Source organism: Hemiscyllium ocellatum, unplaced genomic scaffold (genome assembly GCF_020745735.1).
Source record: "Hemiscyllium ocellatum isolate sHemOce1 unplaced genomic scaffold, sHemOce1.pat.X.cur. scaffold_520_pat_ctg1, whole genome shotgun sequence".
NCBI lineage: Eukaryota > Metazoa > Chordata > Chondrichthyes > Orectolobiformes > Hemiscylliidae > Hemiscyllium > Hemiscyllium ocellatum.
In genome coordinates this window covers 289752-296217 of record NW_026869097.1, presented here as the reverse complement: position 1 = coordinate 296217, position 6466 = coordinate 289752, and the positions used below count along the sequence as shown (strand labels likewise).

Sequence of the window (6466 nt, the reverse complement as noted above, 5' to 3'; positions counted from 1 at the left end):
TGAGTTTTTAATCTGCAGGAATAAGAATGCCTTCATTAAATACCCACGAAAACCTGAGGGTCAATATTCCAGAGACATCACGGGAGGGAAGCCGAATAGTCGCACACCTTGGTCGCACGTTTCCATTTCGCAAAGCCACGGATCGCATCACTGTTGCTCGCGGGAATGCTCGGCTTTGAGCATTTTTTTGAAACTCCTTGGCCCATGCATTCAGAGAAGAATGAAGAGTTAAATGTCCAACTAATCTTTATAGAGAGTGAGTTCCAAAGTCTACCACCTGCAGACTGATAAAGTTTTCTGATAAATCTATTCAAAGCTTACTGCATCCTGTCTGAAATCTACAAACCTGGTGATCGATCAAGAGTAACTGTTTCCTTCAATCTGTAATTCCATGCTCCTCATCATTTCATACACGTTAATCATGTCCCCTCACAATCAGCTCTGCTCTGAGAAAAGTAACTCCCGTTTTGCCTAGGCCAGACCACTAAAAATATTCTTATGCAGGAAATTCGGAGTGTAACGTCGCTGTTTGTTTTGGTGAGTGTGTAGTTGTAAGTTGACTTACAGTTTTTAAAACAGAGAGAAAATTATTCACAAAACTAAGGAATGAAACACAATGAACAGATATAAAATACCCACAGATCTTAAGTATCTAAAGTAGGCTTACTTACGCTTTTCAAAAAAATACACAACAGTCCTGATAATTTAACCCCATAAACACAGAATACAAATGAAACTGGTTTACAGGTCGATATTAGAGGGGGCAGAAGATGAGAGACATTCACATCACTGGCACATTGAAAACCTTCGTGTAATTATGTGTGGCTGATACTTTGGTAATAGTTAACAAAATATTTAGGCTGTCAAATAAATTTTGAAATTCTTGTGTTCGCTGAGGTTTCTTGCCTGTTTTTAGCAATTCGGTGAGTTGAGCAGTCGCACTTCTAACAGTCAGCACAAACTTTCAGAAAAAGTCACTCAATCCGGTAAACCATCGTACTGCTCTTTTCGTCAACAATGTATAAAAATACCCTATAACTTTCGTTTTCACATCCCGTGAGGCTATTTGTCCGTGTTCAACGACATAGCCCAGGAAGGTGACTTTGGCTTTGGCAGATAGCCTGTAGACCCGGGTTCAATTCCCGACTCAGCGACTGACTGTGTGGAGTTTGCACGTTCTCCCCGTGTCTGCGTGGGTTTCCTCCGGGTGCTCCGGTTTCCTCCCACAGTCACAAAGATGTGCGGGTCAGGTGAATTGGCCAAGCTAAATTGCCCGTAGTGTTAGGTAGGGGGTAAGTGTAGGGGTATGGGTGGGTTGCGCTTCGGCGGGTCGGTGTGGACTTGTTGGTCGAAGGGCCTGTTTCCACACTGTAAGTCTAATCTAATATACTTTCAGTTAGGTTTACAAATCAGTTTGACTTCCGTATTCGATCAAACAAGCCCGAGAAATTCTGTAAATATTCAATCCGTGAGAGACTGAATGTTCCAGGCACACCACACACCAAACTGTTGTGTATCCAGCAATTACCTTGTCCGTTAACCTCTGAAATACGAGTGAATTTTTTTTTGCACAAACGGCATTACTTTAAATTTCTGCAGTCCAGTTGGCGTTACAAAATTGACTTTGATCTTTCCGACAAAGTTTACTGTCAGACACCTTTGAGGAACTCCAATTTGGAAATGTAAGTTGCTCTTCCAATCTCTTCCACATAGTCCTCCAACTGCAGATGCGTAGATGCACCAGTCTTTCTAACAACATTGACTTTGTGATAGTCCACACATAACTTTTGGGTCTTACCTGACTTTGGCACCATGATGATGGGTGAACTCCATTCATTGAAACTCACTTTGGTTATGCCATCTTGGAACATACGTGACATCTCCTTATAAACTTGCACCAACTTTATAGGGTTATGCCTGCAAGGATGTCACAAAATCAGAACAGCAACTCCTATGTTTACATAATCTACAAATAGGTTATTAATTCCCAGTTTATTTCAGCATGCAAGAGTAATAACTCTTACGATTTTCTTCTGGAAGAGAACTGAATAACATTACCAATATTGGACAACTTTTGCATTGTCCAATTTTATGGCAGGAACGTCCAAAGCAGAATTCGCTGAAATTGGTTCTTCCCAGTGCGTTGTATTCAATAACACATTCTCCCCTTGCGTTCGTTCTCTGCCAAAATACCATTAGCGCATATTCCCATCACACGTTCTGTGAGATTCCTTCATGTCAGGAGTTCCTATCAAGTAGCTAACCTCACTCGATTTCCTCTTAATTTGATAAGGTCTTCGAAACCTTGCTCTAAAGTTTCACCAATTAATGAAATTTAAATAAATACATTGTTCCCAGTGGCAAAATTCTGATTTTTTGTTTCTCATACACTTAAATACTGCTTCACCATTTGCTGCGATAATTTTAAGTGCTGTCTCGACAACTCTCCAACATTATTCAGTCCAATTCTAAAATTTGACACATCGTCCAAATTCGTGGACTCTGTAACCTGACTTATTAATGTTTCCTTATTAAATTTTAATGGTCCTCTTTCTTTATGCCCCAAATTGGTCTCAGATGATCTTAGTTTTGTGGATTCTTTTGATATATCTCTGATCGCAAACAGCACTGACGCAACTCCGTTATGGAAATAAGCTGGCTACTCCGAACCATAAAACCTCAACATAGTCTTTAATAATTGACGTCGCCTTTCCAGTGCACCATGTGATTCTGAATGGTACACAGTGGCTTTGATTCATTTTAATCCGAAGCTATCTATATACTCCCTAGAAAGTTGGATGTGAAGTTTGACCCTTGATCTAATTGTATCTCTGATAGTAGTCTTTATTTAGTTTTTTTTTTAAAAAAACTCGTAATTTTTCCTCAATCGTTTTAGCTGTCATCTTGCAGAATTGAACAGCATTTGGAAATCTCGTCAATACATCCAGTTATGTTAATTAATACTTATTCCCATCTTTTCTTGGATATAGGGAACCTACACAATGCATCAAGACAATTAAGACAGATTCCTTGAACGCTGCAGCAGGTAGTAAAGGTGCAGGCTTTATTTTTTTCCCATGGTTTGAAACGTATGACACGTCAGGCAAAATTCAATTACATTCATCTGCAATCCAGGCCAGTAAAAATATCTTTGTAGTTTAGCTTCCGTTTTCCTCACGCCTAAGTGACATCCAATATTTTGGCACATGTGGCACTCGCAGTACCACTTCTCTGTACCCTACTGGAAAAAAAAACATTCTGCCCATTTCTCACATGTTTAAATATATGTTGGTCTCCATTTCCTCCTTAACATATCATTTGCTAAGTAATATCACACAGGGATGCATTCACTCTCCTAACGAATATGTGTCTTCTGATCCAAGCGTTTTAATTTTTCATCTTTCTGCTGTAACTCAGTAGCATAGCTGAGCTGAATATACTTGCATTTTTAACGTTTGTCCCCTGCTGTGTCCCACTTACTTGATATTAAAAACATTGTAATCTTGATGCATTGTGTAGATTCCCTACATTCAATAAAAGATGGGAATGAGTACTAATTAACATAAATGGATGCAATCATTTTTCAGCTTCCTAATCTGTGCTTTTTGATTTCTCTTGCTTTCGATTGTGAGTCTGTGATCGCGTAAAGACACAATCTGGGAAAATTCCTTTATCAACGTCCTGCATTGCTACTCTTGCCTGCAGCTCGACTGGCTTTTCAACTGGAGTATGAAGCAGGCTAACCGGTGATTGAGCGATATCATTTGCAAGCACAAATTGTATTCTTGGAGCTGAGAGTTTGTCCAGAACTCCCACTACAAATTCCCCACTCTTTTCTGCCCACTCTAGCTTCACTGTACATCACTAGGCAATGTTTCGTCCCACCATGAATTCCTGTACACATAGTTCTTCAGGAGTACATATTTCCCCATCCTTCTGCATCACAGACTGAGACGATCCTGTGTCCCTATATACTGTTACCTGTCTATTTGCTACTCCTCGCCAAGGTAAATAACCTTTAACTTTGCAGTTATATTTTTCAAGCAGACATGGCACTTCCCCCTTCCCAACCTCTGATCTGTTTGTGCACTCTGATGCAGCTTTCCAGCCTCCACTGTGCTTTTTATTACCAAGCCAACAAAACATCCAGGCTTGTTTTGTTTTCCTGCATTTAATTTTACAGTGCTTTCCATAGTTCTCCAATACTGATTTCATGTGGCCTACTTTATTGCAATGAAAACCTCAGATCTTGTTCCCTTGAAGGTTTTCCTATATATCCTGTGATAAGTTATCCTCATGATCTTCACAGAGACTTAACTTTCCCTTTCCACGTGAGGATTTCTCTTTTCCCAATTTCTATCCCTCGGTCTTAAAATGATTCTGGAAGCCCATCCTTGTTTTATGGATCAGTTCATTACAATCAGCCATTTCAGCTGCACTCTTTGTCGTTTTAACAATATGCTCTTCCAGTGTAATCTTATCTTCAGCATTTATCTCCAGCGTTTTAATGTGAATTCCTTTAGTAATTGCCAATTTCTGAAGTTCAATCTCTGTCAGCCTTTCTCTCTGCTCTTCTGCTCTCTCTTCTTCGAATCGTACCTGGAACTGCTTGAAATCTGGTCTCTTTTCCTTATCTCTCGCGTCTAACTCAAGCTGCTTCATATTCAATTAACATTCAAACATCTCTGCAAATTCTCATGAATTTTCCAGCTGGGTGAAATGCTGAGCTACTGCGAGGAGTGACCTCTCCTTTTCTCACAGAAAGACGCAAATACAACCCCAACATTTTTGCTTATTCCAGAAGCCTGGCTGAATCAGTTTTTTGTAAAAATGCCAACTTTTCATCGTCCATAGTCAAACAATCCTTTGTACCTAAATGGGACATGCTTTGCCAAGAACTGTCCGCGACAATCCAAATCAACACCCGAAATGAAGACGAAGGCACATATCCGTTGCTCTTTTAATCCATCAACTATCTTCCAATTTGTTATGAGCTAGGCTAAATCATTCAAAAAGTTATTAAGCCGACAACGCAGATCGTAACATTATATTCCTTTTCGTTAAGTGTACAGTGATAATTACCCAATTAGATAATTATAAAAAATCACAAAATCACGTATACAAAAATTTAAAAATATATAGAATACCCACAGAACTTAGTCCTTCCAAAATAGACTGAATTATGTCGTTCTGAAAGAACACAACACTCCGAAAAAAAACACCTTAAACACAGTGAAAATGAAACAAAAGCATACGGTTAAAAATTAGAACGGCGATGTATTTCACCCTGACTCCAGGAAGGCAACACACCATCCTTAAATCCAGTCTTCTGCCACAAAAACCCCGGTCAGTTCCTCTCACGATGGAGTCCTGCAGCATGGAAAAGGTTAACATGATTGGTGAGTATGCGTGCGGCGAATGATCATTGGAATGAAATGTTGTCGCCTCAAAACGATAGTCGGTGAGTGAGGGCTAAAGGGGAGGTAAGCGCCAGGTGTTATAGCCCAGTTAGAGGTTTCATGTTTGGTCATTATATAATTCTGGACGCAAACATAGTGTATCTGGGGTCGCGAATTAAGCCAAAGACAGCCTGGGTCTTCTTCCCAGAAACAGACCCAAGTCAGCCGCCGCTATTCCTGGTTCAGTTTTATCTTTTTTTTAATTTATCAGGTCCCTGCTGGTTTATCTATCTTTAATGTGAATAGAGATAAAAATAAATGATATTGTTTGAAATCATTGTTTTGGTCCATGAGGATGTGGTGTAGTTGGGAGACGTTTGGCTGTGTATTCGTGACTGGGATTGATGGGAAGGTATACACCATGAACACCTCTGTCCCTTACCTTGCTGTAAATGTTTCAGAGACGGAAATAATGGACATACGTGTTTTTGGTAGAAAAAAACCTGCTTTGAATAGTGATGAAGATTGGACTGAAGCAGTGACAGTGATTATCTTTATTGCTTAGTCAATGAGTGAACATCACTGCTATTAATCATGCCCGTGCTAACATCACGGCTCTTAATCACCCCGCTGTCCATCGTGCCAGTGGCGCAATGGGTAATGCGCCTGACTACAGATCAGGAGACTGTAGGTTCGAGTCCTACCTGGCTCGAGGGCAGTGCAGGATTTCATTACGCATTTAAAAACTGATTTCTCTGCAGCCGAAATAAGGTATGAGTTCTTCATCTGCATTAACGAGAATGCCTCCATTAAATGTCCACGATAACATGAGAGTCAATGTTCCAGCATCATCACAGGAGGGAAGCCGACGAATCGCACACGTTGGTCCTGGGTACCTTTCTATTTCACAAAGCCACCGATCGCATCACTGTTGCTCGCGGGAATGCTCGGCTTTGAGCATTTTTTGAAACTCCTTGGCCAATGCAATCAGAGAAGAATGAAGAGTTAAATGTCCAACTAATCTTTATAGAGAGTCAGTTCCAGAGTCTTCCACTTGCAGACTGATA

General features: G+C 40.2%; 1 non-coding gene across 1 annotated transcript; it reads left to right on the top strand.

Moving 5' to 3' along the window:
* Nucleotides 1-6038: 6038 nt before the first annotated feature.
* On the top strand, nucleotides 6039-6111 carry trnac-aca (transfer RNA cysteine (anticodon ACA)). Its single transcript has one exon. It is a non-coding gene; the product is annotated as a tRNA-Cys (tRNA).
* The last annotated feature ends 355 nt before the right edge of the window (nucleotides 6112-6466 follow it).